Source organism: Coregonus clupeaformis, chromosome 33 (assembly GCF_020615455.1).
Source record: "Coregonus clupeaformis isolate EN_2021a chromosome 33, ASM2061545v1, whole genome shotgun sequence".
NCBI classification, from domain to species: domain Eukaryota; kingdom Metazoa; phylum Chordata; class Actinopteri; order Salmoniformes; family Salmonidae; genus Coregonus; species Coregonus clupeaformis.
The window spans coordinates 30,373,374-30,387,283 of record NC_059224.1 but is presented as its reverse complement, the minus strand read 5'-3'; positions in this window follow the sequence as shown (position 1 = coordinate 30,387,283).

The following is a 13,910-nucleotide window of genomic DNA, read 5'->3' as shown; positions in this document are numbered from 1 at the left end:
GACATCATTGATATACACGGAGAAAAGTGTCGGCCCAAGAATTGAACCCTGTGGCACCCCCATAGAGACTGCCATAGGTCCAGACAACTGGCCCTCCGATTTGACACACTGAACTCTATCTGAGAAGTAGTTGGTGAACCAGGCTACCATCAGTAACACACTACGCCGCCAGGGACTCAAATCCTGCAGTGCCAGACGTGTCCCCCTGCTTAAGCCTGTACATGTCCAGGCCCGTCTGAAGCTTGCTAGAGTGCATTTGGATGATCCAGAAGAGGATTGGGAGAATGTCATATGGTCAGATGAAACCAAAATAGAACTTTTTGGTAAAAAGTAAACTCGTCGTGTTTGGAGGACAAAGAATGCTGAGTTGCATCCAAAGAACACCATACCTACTGTGAAGCATGGGGGTGGAAACATCATGCTTTGGGGCTGTTTTTATGCAAAGGGACCAGGACGACTGATCTGTGTAAAGGAAAGAATGAATGGGGCCATGATTCGTGAGATTTTGAGTGAAAACCTCCTTCCATCAGCAAGGGCATTGAAGATGAAACGTGGCTAGGTCTTTCAGCATGACAATGATCCCAAACACACCGCCCGGGCAACGAAGGAGTGGCTTCGTAAGAAACATTTCAAGGTCCTGGAGTGGCCTAGCCAGTCTCCAGATCTCAACCCCATAGAAAATCTTTGGAGGGAGTTGAAAGTCCGTGTTGCCCAGCGACAGCCCCAAAACATCACTGCTCTAGAGGAGATCTGCATGGAGGAATGGGCCAAAATACCAGCAACAGTGTGTGAAAACCTTGTAAAGACTTACAGAAAACGTTTGACCTGTGTCATTGCCAACAAAGGGTATATAACAAAGTATTTAGAAACTTTTGTTATTGACCAAATACTTATTTTCCACCATAATTTGCAAATAAATTCATTAAAAATCCTACAATGTGATTTTCTGGATATTTTTTTCTCATTTTGTCTGTCATAGTTGACGTGTACCTATGATGAAAATTACAGGCCTCTCTCATCTTTTTAAGTGGGAGAACTTGCACAATTGGTGGTTGACTAAATACTTTTTTTCCCCACTGTAAATGGGCTACTTCTTATGTGAATTAATGAGGAGGAATACATCTCAATTCAAACTGTTGTTAGAAAATAAAACTCATTAGAAAATAATTTGAAATTGACAAGTTGAAACATAGCCTATAGATAATTAGCAGGCAGCGTGCCTTAGTTTGAGGTCAGTGTGGGTTAACTGTCCTTTTGTGTAACAATCACATTTTGGACCAGTGAGTGCATTCTGACATCACACACATAAAAAAAATCACGTTGAGCGATCATTAGAGATATTTGGAACTCACAGATATTTGGAACTCACACGTGAAAAGGTTAATTCTGTTTAGTTTCAGTTCGATTTCAGACTTGATGTACTAATTTTTATTTAGTGTCTGTTTAATAAAAACATTTGATTTACCTTTTATATTATTTAGTTTCAGTTTTAGTTTCAGTGTTAGGAACAGAAAGTAGCCTATGCGTGGGAGGCTAGGAGCCATTTATTTGTTGTAGGGCTATAGTTAGTTTTTTTAGGATGTCACTTCTTGCCACTGGGAGGCAGTAATACATAAGGTGATGGTCCAGGACCATAGACTTGGAATAACATAACAGCTCTGTAGCTGTGTCATGATGGCGTCTGTGAGAGCATGGGCAGCGCCATTGAGGTCATCTCATCTTGAAATATTCAATTGGGACCCGTTTCAGGAAACTAGGCGTATGTCAGTACCAATGGTGGAGGTGTTGCTGTTTATATTCAAAACCACATTCCTGTAAAGCTTAGAGAGGACCCGTTTCAGGAAGCTAGGCGTATGTCAATGCCAATGGTGGAGGTGTTGCTGTTTATATTCAGAACCACATTCCTGTAAAGCTTAGAGAGGATCTCATGTTAAATACTGTTGAAGTAATATGGCTACATGTTCATCTGCCTCACCTAAAGCCCATTCTTGTGGGAAGATGCTATAGACCAACAAGTGCTAAAAGTCAGTATCTGGATAACGTGTGAAATGATTGATAATGTATGTGATATCAACAGAGAGATATATTTTCTGGGTGATTAAAATATTGACTGGCTTTCATCAAGCTGCCCACACAACAGAAAGATTCAAACTGTAACCAGTGCCTGTAACCTGGTTCAGGTTATCAGTCAACCTACCAGGGTAGTTACAATATCTGTTGGTCTGTGGTGTGTAATGAGGAGCAACCAGACGCTGCACTTGACATATTTATGAAATTATTTATTCCAGTTACTAATAAGCATGCACCCCTGTGGATGTGCATGCACCCCATTAAATCCCTGTGGATTGATGATGAATTGAAAAATTGTATGGTTGAGAGAGATGAGGCAAAAGGAATTGCAAATAAGTCTAGCTGCACAACCAATTGGCAAACCTACTGCAAATTGAGAAATCATGTGACTAAACTAAATAAAAAGAAGAAGAAACTACTACTATGAAACAAATATAAATTATATAAAGAATGAGAGTGAAAAGCTTTGGAGCACCTTAAATGAAATGTTGGGCAAAAAGGCAAACTCACCTCCATCATTCATTGAATCAGATGGCTCATTCATCACAAAACAAACTGATATTGCCAATTACTTTAATTATTTTTTAATGGGCAAGATGAGCAAACGCTGACACCACACATCCAAGTATAATTGATACAATTCTGAAAGACAAGCATTGTAATTTTGAATTCATTAAAGTGAATGTGGAAGAGGTGAAACAAATATTTGTGTCTATCATGGAAAATTACTGAGGATAATAGCGGATGATATTGCCACTCCTATTTGCCATATCTTCAATCTAAGCCTACTAGAAAGTGTGTGCCCTCAGGCCTGGAGGGAAGAAAAAGTAATTCCGCTACCCAAGAATAGTAAAGCCCCCTTTACTGGCTCAAATAGCCGACCAATCAGCCTGTTACCAACCCTTAGTAAACTTTTTGAAAAAATTGTGTTTTACTGTAAACAAATTGACAACAGACTTTCAGCACGCTAATAGAGAAGGACATTCAACAAGCACGGCACTTACACAAATGACTGATGATTGGCTGAGAGAAATTGATGATAAAAAGATTGTGGGAGCTGTCTTCTGATGGCAGTGATGGGGAAGAAATGGCGATCAGTGTTGTTGTCACGGAATAAGTTTTCCAAGTTTTGAAATCAGTGGAATGCCCTGTGGAAGCAGAGTATGATTGCAAAAGTGGAGGGAGTCGAAAAGAGAACACAGAAGGCTGTTGTATAAATCACCTGTCTATGGATTACATCTTCAAAATAAGGGCAACCATGGCATCCATGACAGAGAGGGAGAAGCGTTCATCCATGTATACGGGTAAGAGTCTAGCTACATTTTCAGATACTATACGTTTCAAATTTTGTCAGAAAGTCGTTTTCATTGCAAGTTCAAGTTTACGGTTAGCTAGCTAGCTAACATTGACTGGCTGGCTCGCTATGATCTGTGTATGATCTGTGTAGTAATATTATTTGTATGTCAGAAAGCCCTTTTTATTGCTAGTTATAGCCTAATGTTAGCTAGCTAATATTGAACCTAGTTGGTTAGCTTGAGCTACCTGCAGATTCATGCATGGTGCATGGTAGTATGGGTTGGAATCAATGTTCCCTCAAATTTTGGGGGGCACTGAGCAAATTTTAGGTCTCGTGAGCGGAAACTTGAACATTGTGAGAATTTTGTGCAACTTCCGGAGCTCGTTTACTGTGAACACTGAGGATGTAGTCGTACAGTTTTAGACAGTAGCCAATAGGCTATTGTGGCTATTTGAGCTTAATGTAGTCCTACCAACAAAACCAATGGAGCAAATCCCATAACATTTTCACATGGAAATAGCTTTATATTTTTACACCATTCCTCTGGACCGTACCCCTCCCACTCCATGAGGTACTGAAGGCCCCCCACCCGATGCCTCGAATCCAGGATGGAATGGATGGAGTACGCCAGGGCCCCCTCGATGTCCAGAGGAGGCGGAGGGACCTCCCGCACCTCAGACTCCTGGAGCGGATCAGCCCCCACCGGCCTGAGGAGAGACACATGAAACGAGGGGTTAATACGGTAATCAGGGGAAGTAATAACCTATAAGTGACCTTGTTGATTCTCCTCAGGACATTGAACGGCCCCACAAACCGTGGGCTCAGCTTCCGGCAGGGCAGTTGGAGGGGCAGATTCCGGGTCGAGAGCCAGACCCGATCACCCGGTACGAAGACCGGGGCCTCACTGCGGTGGCGGTCAGCGTTGGCCTTCTGACGACGCACGGTGCGTTGGAGGTGGACGTGGGCAGCGTCCCACGTCTCCTCCGCACACCGAAACCAGTCATCCACCGCAGGAACATCGGTCTGGCTCTGGTGCCGTGGTGCCAGAACCGGTTGGTAACCTAAAACACATTGGAATGGCGCTAGGTTAGTGGAGGAGTGACGGAGAGAGTTCTGGGCATATTTGGCCCATGGCAAGAACATCGACCACACCGGTCCTGGCAGTAGGACCGCAGGAACCTACCCACATCCTGATTTACCTGTTCCACCTGCCCATTAGACTCGGGGTGGAACCCAGAGGTAAGGCTGACCATGAACGCCTTCCAGACTTGGATGTGAACTAGGGACCTCGGTCAGACACTATATCCTCTGGTACTCCGTAGTGCCAGAAAACGTGTGTAAACAGGGCCTCCGCAGTTTGCAGGGCCGTGGGGAGACCGGGCAGAGGAAGGAGGCGGCAGGCCTTGGAAAAGCGGTCCACAACGACCAGGAGGGTGGTGTTACGTTGGGAGAGGGGAAGAACAGTCAGGAAATCAACACTTAGGTGAGACCATGGTCGTTGTGGAACTGGTAAAGGTTGTAACTTTCCCGCTGGGAGATGCCTAGGTGCCTTACTCTGGGCGCACACCGAGCAGGAGGAGACGTCCACCCTCACGTCCTTAGCCAAGGTAGGCCACCAGTACTTTCCGGTCAGGCAGCGCACTGTACGACCGATACCTGGGTGACCAGAGGAGGGTGACGTGTGTGCCCAGTAGATCAGACAATCACGATAAGAGCAGGCACGTACCACAGCCCAGCTGGACACTGAGGTGGAGATGGATCTGTGCGTAATGCCTGCTCTATATCCGCGTCCATCGCCCATACTACCGGCGCCACAATGCAGGAGGCCGGGAGTATGGGGGTGTTGTCTCTGGGCCTCTCCTCTGTGTCATACAGACGTGACAATCCGTCTGCCTTCATGTTCTTCATACCCGGGATGTATGACAGTGTAAATTTGAACCGGGTGAAGAATAGGGTCTACCTGGCCTGGCGAGGATTCAGCCTCCTCGCTGCCCGGATGTACTCCAGGTTATGGTGGTCCGTCCAGACGAGGGAAGGGTGTTTCGCCCTTTCGAGCCAATGCCTCCACAAGGTCAAGGCTCGGACAACAGCCAACAGCTCCCGATCACCAACGTCGTAGTTATGCTCCGCCGGGCTGAGCTTCTTAGAGAAGAAGGCACAGGGGTGGAGCTTGGGTGGCGTGCCCGAGCGTTGAGATAGGACAGCGCCTATCCCTACCTCGGACGCATCCACCTCCACTACGAACGGTAGTGATGGATCGGGGTGGGCCAGTACCGGGGCTGAGGTGAACAGACCCCTCAGTTTACTGAAGGTCAGCCTCAGCAGACCCGCGGAGCCGGGACGGCCCACCCTTCAACAGAGATGTATTGGGAGCTGCGACCTTGCCAAAGTCCCGGATAAACCTCCGATAGTAGTTGGCGAAGCCCAGAAAGCGCTGCACCTCCTTAACCGTGGTGGGAGTCGGCCAATTACGCACGGCTGAAATGCGATCCCCCTCCATCTCCACCACTGAGGTGGTAATGCGGTATTGCGAGGAAGGAGACGGACTGCTGGAAAAACATACACTTATCTGCCTTGGCATTAAGGTCATTTTCCAACAGTCGGCCAGCACTTTGCGAACCAGGGACACATGCTCGGCGCGCGTAGCGGAATACACCAGAATGTCATCGATGTAGACTACTACACCGCGACCAAGCATGTCCCGAAACACCTCGTTCACAAAGGACTGGAAGACTGATGGAGCATTCATCAAACCGTAGGGCATCACCAGGTATTCCTAATGCCCCGTGGTTGTGCTGAATGCTGTCTTCCACTCATCCCCCTCCCGAACACGCACCAGGTTGTATGCACTCCTGAGATCTAATTTGGTTAAGAAGCGTGCCCCATGCATTGACTCGATCACTGACGGAATGAGGGGGAGAGGATAACTAAATCTGATCGTCTCCTTGTTCAGTGGTCGATAATCAATGCACGGGCGCAGACCGCCGTCTTTCTTCTCGAGGAGGCGGGTGAAGTGGAAGGACGTACAGTGAGGGAAAAAAGTATTTGATCCCCTGCTGATTTTGTACGTTTGCCCACTGACAAATAAATGATCAGTCTATAATTTTAATGGTAGGTTTATTTGAACAGTGAGAGACAGAATAACAACAAAAAAATCCAGAAAAACGCATGTCAAAAGTGTTATAAATTGATTTGCATTTTAATGAGGGAAATACGTATTTGACCCCCTCTCAATCAGAAAGATTTCTGGCTCCCAGGTGTCTTTTATACAGGTAACAAGCTGAGATTAGGAGCACACTCAATCAATCAGATTCCAAACTCTCCACCATGGCCAAGACCAAAGAGCTCTCCAAGGATGTCAGGGACAAGATTATAGACCTACACAAGGCTGGAATGGGCTACAAGACCATCGCCAAGCAGCTTGGTGAGAAGGTGACAACAGTTGGTGCGATTATTCGCAAATGGAAGAAACACAAAAGAACTGTCAATCTCCATCGGCCTGGGGCTCCATGCAAGATCTCACCTCGTGGAGTTGCAATGATCATGAGAACGGTGAGAAATCAGCCCAGAACTACACGGGAGGATCTTGTCAATGAATCCAAGGCAGCTGGGACCATAGTCACTAAGAAAACAATTGGTAACACACTACGCCGTGAAGGACTGACATCCTGCAGCGCCCGCAAGGTCCCCCTGCTCAAGAAAGCACATATACAAGCCCGTCTGTAGTTTGCCAATGAACATCTGAATGATTCAGAGGAGAACTGGGTGAAAGTTTTGTGGTCAGATGAGACCAAAATCGAGCTTTTGGCATCAACTCAACTCGCCGTGTTTGGAGGAGGAATGCTGCCTATGACCCCAAGAACACCATCCCCACCGTCAAACATGGAGGTGGAAACATTATGCTTTGGGGGTGTTTTTCTGCTAAGGGGACAGGACAACTTCACCGCATCAAAGGGACGATGGACGGGGCCATGTACCGTCAAATCTTGGGTGACAACCTCCTTCCCTCAGCCAGGACATTGAAAATGGGTCGTGGATGGGTATTCCATCATGACACTGACCCAAAACACACGGCCAAGTTAACAAAGGAGTGGCTCAAGAAGAAGCACATTACGGTCCTGGAGTGGCCTAGCCAGTCTCCAGACCTTAATCCCATAGAAAATCTGTGGAGGGAGCTGAAGGTTCGAGTTGCCAAACGTCAGCCTCGAAACCTTAATGACTTGGAGAAGATCTGCAAAGAGGAGTGGGACAAAATCCCTCCTGAGATGTGTGCAAACCTGGTGGCCAACTACAATAAATGTCTGACCTCTGTGATTGCCAACAAGGGTTTTGCCACCAAGTACTAAGTCATGTTTTGCAGAGGGGTCAAATACTTAATTCCCTCATTAAAATGCAAAAACAATTTATAACATTTTTGACATGCGTTTTTCTGGATTTTGTTGTTGTTATTCTGTCTCTCACTGTTTAAATAAACATACCATTAAAATTATAGACTGATCATGTCTTTGTCAGTGGGCAAATGTACAAAATCAGCAGGGGATCAAATACTTCTTTCCCTCACTGTATATACCCCTGGCGCAGGGACTCGGTGACGTATGTTTCCATAGCCGCCGTTTCAGCCTGCAACAGGGGGTACACATGAATCTTGGGAGGTACAGCATCTACCTGGAAGTTTATCGCGCAATCCCCTGCCCGATGAGGTGGTAACTTGGTAGCCTGCGTTTTTGAAAACACATGCGCCAAATCGAGGTATTCGGGGGGAATGTGCACGGTGGAGGTACTGTCTGGACTTTCGGAAACACCTAGACACCTAGACACCTACTTTCGGAAACACCTAGACACCTACCCCGACACTCTCGCGACCACCCCGTGAGAACCCTCTGCGGCCATGAGAAGGTGGGGTTGTGGAGTGCTAACAAAGGGATACCTAATACCACAGGGAAAGCAGGGGACTCAATAATTAAAAAAATGATCTGCTCACAATGAGTCTCCTGGGTAATCATGGTGACTGATGCAGTAACTTCCTGAATAAACCCGGACCCTAATGGTCGACTATCAAGTGCTCTGATGGGGAGTGGAATGGATAGGGGAACCAATGAAATGCCTAGAAGGTATGAGAATGCCCTCTCCGTAAAGTTCCCAGCTGCGCCTGAATCGACTAGCGCCTTACACTGGGGAACTACCATGTGATCGGGAAAGTAGATGGGTAGGGTACAGTGCGCAGCAGAGGGCTCTGAACGAGTGTGGGTGTTCGATACCTGGGGTGATGCAAGAGTGCCCTGCCTGCCACCTCCAGACCCAAAAGAGCGTTGATGACCACATGTGGTGTACTGTCCCTTCGTGCCACCAGAGTGACACTGTCGCTGTCGTCCTCCACTCTCTCGGATGGTGGCTCCACCCAGCTCCATCAGCTCGGGATCCAAGCCGGCCGGGGTGGGAACGGGCAGACCCCTTCCAGGACGTCCTCTGGCTGTCAGCAGGTTGTCCAAACGGATGGCCATGTCCACCAGTTGCGTGAAGGACAACATGGTGTCCCGGCAGGCTAGCTCCCGTCGGACATCCTCCCGCAGATGGCACCGGAAATGGTCGATAAGGGCCCGCTCGTTCCACCCAGACCCCGCTGCAAGAGTCCGAAACTCCAAAGTGAAGGTCCTTGTCCCCTGCATCAGGTGGACCAGCCGCTCGCCTGCCTCTCGACTTTCGGGCAGGTGATCGAAGACAGCCCGAAAGAGGCGAGCGAACTCCCCGTAGTTCTCCAATGCGGCTCCTCCTTCGTTCCAAACCGCGTTGGCCCACTCCAGGGCTTTCCCTGAGAGGCAGGAGACGAGGGCGGACACATTCTCCCCTCCAATGGGGCCGGCCTGATGCTGGAGAAGTAGAGCTCCAGTTGGAGGAGGAATCCTTGGCAGAGAGCCGCCATCCCGTCAAACTCCCGTGGTCGGGATATTCGGATCCCTCCGGGTGCTGGGGTGTGGGTGGCTGGATCCGGTTGGCCAGCTGGTCTCGACAGACCGGGTCCTCTCCTCTCCAGGCGTTGGACGACCTGAAGAACCCGATCCATCGCTTCTTCCAAGCTGGCTAGCATCGTGGAATGCTCCTGGACCCGTACCACGACTCCAGGCATGCGCTCCTCTCCCGCTGACTCCATAGCAGGTGGGTGATTCTGTGAGAGTGTGATTTGAAGGAGTCAGGCGCAGGAGGGTAAATCACCGAATACAGAGTTTATTCTGTAGTACACAGTTGCGCTGGATAGCGTCAACAAAATACAGGCACACAGGGACAATATACCCCGGCAATACAAGGTACGGGTAGCTCCACCGAGCTACACTCAACTCACATAAAACAATCACCCACAAGGACAAGGGGGCAGAGGGAACACTTATACACATACTAATGAGGGGATATGAACCAGGTGTGTGTAATTAACAAGACAAGACAAATGGAATGATGAGATATGGAGCGGCAGTGGCTAGTAGGCCGGTGACGACGAACGCTGAAGCCTGCCCAAACAAGGAAGGGAGGCAGCCTCGGAGGAAGTCGTGACAATTATGAATGGTTTGACATTAATTAAAGATTTTTTACTTGGTCTGTAATGCCTTGGGCCAAATAGGTGACTGTAAATTGCAATGTATTGTGTTGTATGATGCAAGAAACCACTTTAAAAAATAACATGTATTATTATTACCATACAGAGAATTAGACAATGTACAGTAGGCTACCTCTCTGCCTATTGGCTTATTTGCATGTTCAAGCCTGTCTCAAAATACAACACTACCCCTTTAATTAAGACATTAGCTTTTTACCTGACTGGCTTTTCAAAGACAGCTTGAAATGTAGCCTACACGTTTTCAAAGACAGCTTGAACTGTAGCCTACAAGCAGTAACTCCCCATTGCTGACCTATACTTATCTGTAACTAGGCTAATAACTCGCTAACTAGCAAGGAATATCAACAAATGTGCACACGCGCAGCTCTGCACTCTGATCTGAACTGATCTGAAAAACGCATTCACTCACGGGTTATTGAAAGACCCACCAATAGAATTCTACTCCGTTGCGCTCTGGCTCTGCCAACAACAAAATCCCAGACTCAATTTTGCAAAGTTAGATTTGGTTTGGTTTGTTGTATTGAAATGGGGCTGATATAATGTTGATTCGATCACAGAATAAAAGTTGATATAGTGCAAACTAATGGGGCGAACTCAGTCAAGTTCAATCTCTTTCGTCTCTGCGTGGCATGGCATTTCCTCTGTGCGGCAGTCCTGGAGGACATGCGCGACCGCGCACGCGCACAGTTTAGAGGGAGCATTGGTTGGGATTATGGTTCATTGTTTAGCTAGCTAGCTAGCTAGCTACATGTCTAAACAAAAGACTCCACGACGCAAGTTACCATTTCAATGTACCGTTTACACCTTCTGTATCCTGTGCATGTGACAAATTAACTTTGATTTGATTTGATATAGTGTGTGTTTACCAGAAACGGTAACGTGAAGAACAACATGACCTGCACCAAAGTCAGATTAGGATATAGGCCAAGGACTAGATGAAGTGTATTTTTACTACTACATTTTGCTACTACTTTCACCACTTTTAGTCTTGACATTTTTGGTTGTTTAGTTTACTACACTACCTCACTCACTCTGTTTAGCACATGGCCTCACGTGAATCCTTAAAGAGATGGGTGGGGCTAAGGCTTAAGAGGGTGTGAACAATGCTGAATGGGTGTAGACAAAGAAGAGCTCTCCAGTAGGTGCATCAAAACATTCAAGGGCCATTTTCTCAAAAGTGGGGTTACAAGTTCATCAACTTTCAAAGCAGAATTACTTTCCCATTGTTCCTCAACTGCAGTGTATGATATACAATATTCTAGCTCTGACTCTCTACTTTTATCCAATGTAAAAAAATATATATATATACAGTCAGGGAAAAAAGTATTTGATCCCCTGCTGATTTTGTACGTTTGCCCACTGACAAAGACATGATCAGTCTATAATATTGATGGTAGGTTTATTTGAACAGTGAGAGACAGAACAACAAAACAAAAAATCCAGAAAAACGCATGTCAAAAATGTTATAAACTGATTTGCATTTTAATGAGGGAAATGAGTATTTGACCCCTCTGCAAAACATGACTTAGTACTTGGTGTCAAAACCCTTGTTGGCAATCACAGAGGTCAGACGTTTCTTGTAGTTGGCCACCAGGTTTGCAGACATCTCAGGAGGGATTTTGTCCCACTCCTCTTTGCAGATCTTCTCCAAGTCGTTAAGGTTTCGAGGCTGACGTTTGGCAACTCGAACCTTCAGCTTCCTCCACAGATTTTTTATGGGATTAAGGTCTGGAGACTGGCTAGGCCACTCCAGGATCTTAATGTGCTTCTTCTTGAGCCACTCCTTTGTTGCCTTGGCCGTGTGTTTTGGGTCATTGTCATGCTGGAATACCCATCCACGACCCATTTTCAATGCCCTGGCTGAGGGAAGGAGGTTCTCACCCAAGATTTGATGGTACATGGCCCCGTCCATCGACCCTTTGATGCGGTGAAGTTGTCCTGTCCCCTTAGCAGAAAAACACCCCCAAAGCATAATGTTTCCACCTCCATGTTTGACGGTGGGGATGGTGTTCTTGGGTTCATAGGCAGCATTCCTCCTACTCCAAACATGGTGAGTTGAGTTGATGCCAAAGAGCTCGATTTCGGTCTTATCTGACCACAACACTTTCACCCAGTTCTCCTCTGAATCATTCAGATGTTCATTGGCAAACTTCAGACGGGCCTGTATATGTGCTTTCTTGAGCAGGGGGACCTTGCGGGCGCTGCAGGATGTCAGTCCTTCACGGCGTAGTGTGTTACCAATTGTTTTCTTGGTGACTATGGTCCCAGCTGCCTTGGATTCATTGACAAGATCCTCCCGTGTAGTTCTGGGCTGATTCCTCACCGTTCTCATGATCATTGCAACTCCACGAGGTGAGATCTTGCATGGAGCCCCAGGCCGAGGGAGATTGACAGTTCTTTTGTGTTTCTTCCATTTGCGAATAATCGCACCAACTGTTGTCACCTTCTCACCAAGCTGCTTGGCGATGGTCTTGTAGCTCATTCCAGCCTTGTGTAGGTCTACAATCTTGTCCCTGACATCCTAGGAGAGCTCTTTGGTCTTGGCCATGGTGGAGAGCTTGGAATCTGATTGATTGATTGCTTCTGTGGACAGGTGTCTTTTATACAGGTAACAAACTGAGATTAGGAGCACTCCCTTTAAGTGTGTGCTCCTAATCTCAGCTCGTTACCTGTATAAAAGACACCTGGGAGCCAGAAATCTTTCTGATTGAGAGGGGGTCAAATACTTATTTCCCTCATTAAAATGCAAATCAATTTATAACATTTTTGACATGCGTCTTTCTGGATTTTTTTGTTGTTATTCTGTCTCTCACTGTTCAAATAAACCTACCATTAAAATTATAGACTGATAATTTCTTTGTCAGTGGGCAAACGTACAAAATCAGCAGGGGATCAAATACTTTTTTCCCCTCACTGTATATATATAATGTTGCTACATAGGACGAATCGAGGTGGTTGGTCATAATTTTCTTCTTCATGAGTAAAATTCATTGGCTGGGCCTCCAGAGTGGCGCAGCAGTCTAAGACACTGCATCACAGTGCTTGAGGTGTCACTACAGACCCGATGTTCGATCCCAGGCTGTGTCACAATCGGCCGTGAACGGGAGTCCCATAGGGCGGCGCACATTTGGCCCAGTGTCGTCTGGGTTAGGGGAGGGTTTGGCCGCTCATCGTGCTCTAGCGACTCCTTGTGGCGGGCTGGGCGCCTGCAGGCTGACTTGGTCGTCAGTTGAGCAGTGTTTCCTCCGACACATTGGTGCAGCTGGCTTCCAGGTTAAGCGGGTGGGTGTTAAGGAGCGTGGTTTGGCGAGTCATGTTTCGGAGGACCCATGACTCAACCTTCGCCTCTCCCGAGCCCGTTGTTAGCTGACATGACTAACATAACAAGAAAAAAATTGCTGATGTACAACCAAATTTCAAACTTGTACCTTGTGTTAAGCCAGCTTGTGTGTGTGTGTGTTTCTGTTCAAACAAACATGATTTTCTGGTTTATTTTCAAGAAGAATATGTGTTCCAGAGATGTGGTCGTTCGGTTTCCAGAGATGTGGTCGTTTGGTTTCTCTAGCCTAGAGAAACCGAACGACCACATCTCTGGAACACATATTCTTCTTGAAGATAAACCAGAAAATCCTGTTTGGTTGAACAGAAACACACACAAGCTGGCTTAACTTACTGTACACATGCAGACTGATGCCAAATACACACACACACACTCACATTCACACTCACCACACACTGCTGCTACTGTCTATTATCTATCCTGTTGCCTATTCACTTTACCCCTACCTATATGTACATAGCTACCTCAATTACCTCGTACCCTTGCACATCGACTCAGTACTGGTAATCCCTGTATATACACAGCATTCGGAAAGTATTCAGACCCCTTGACATTTTTTAAACGTTACAGCCTTATTCTAAAATTGATTAAATATT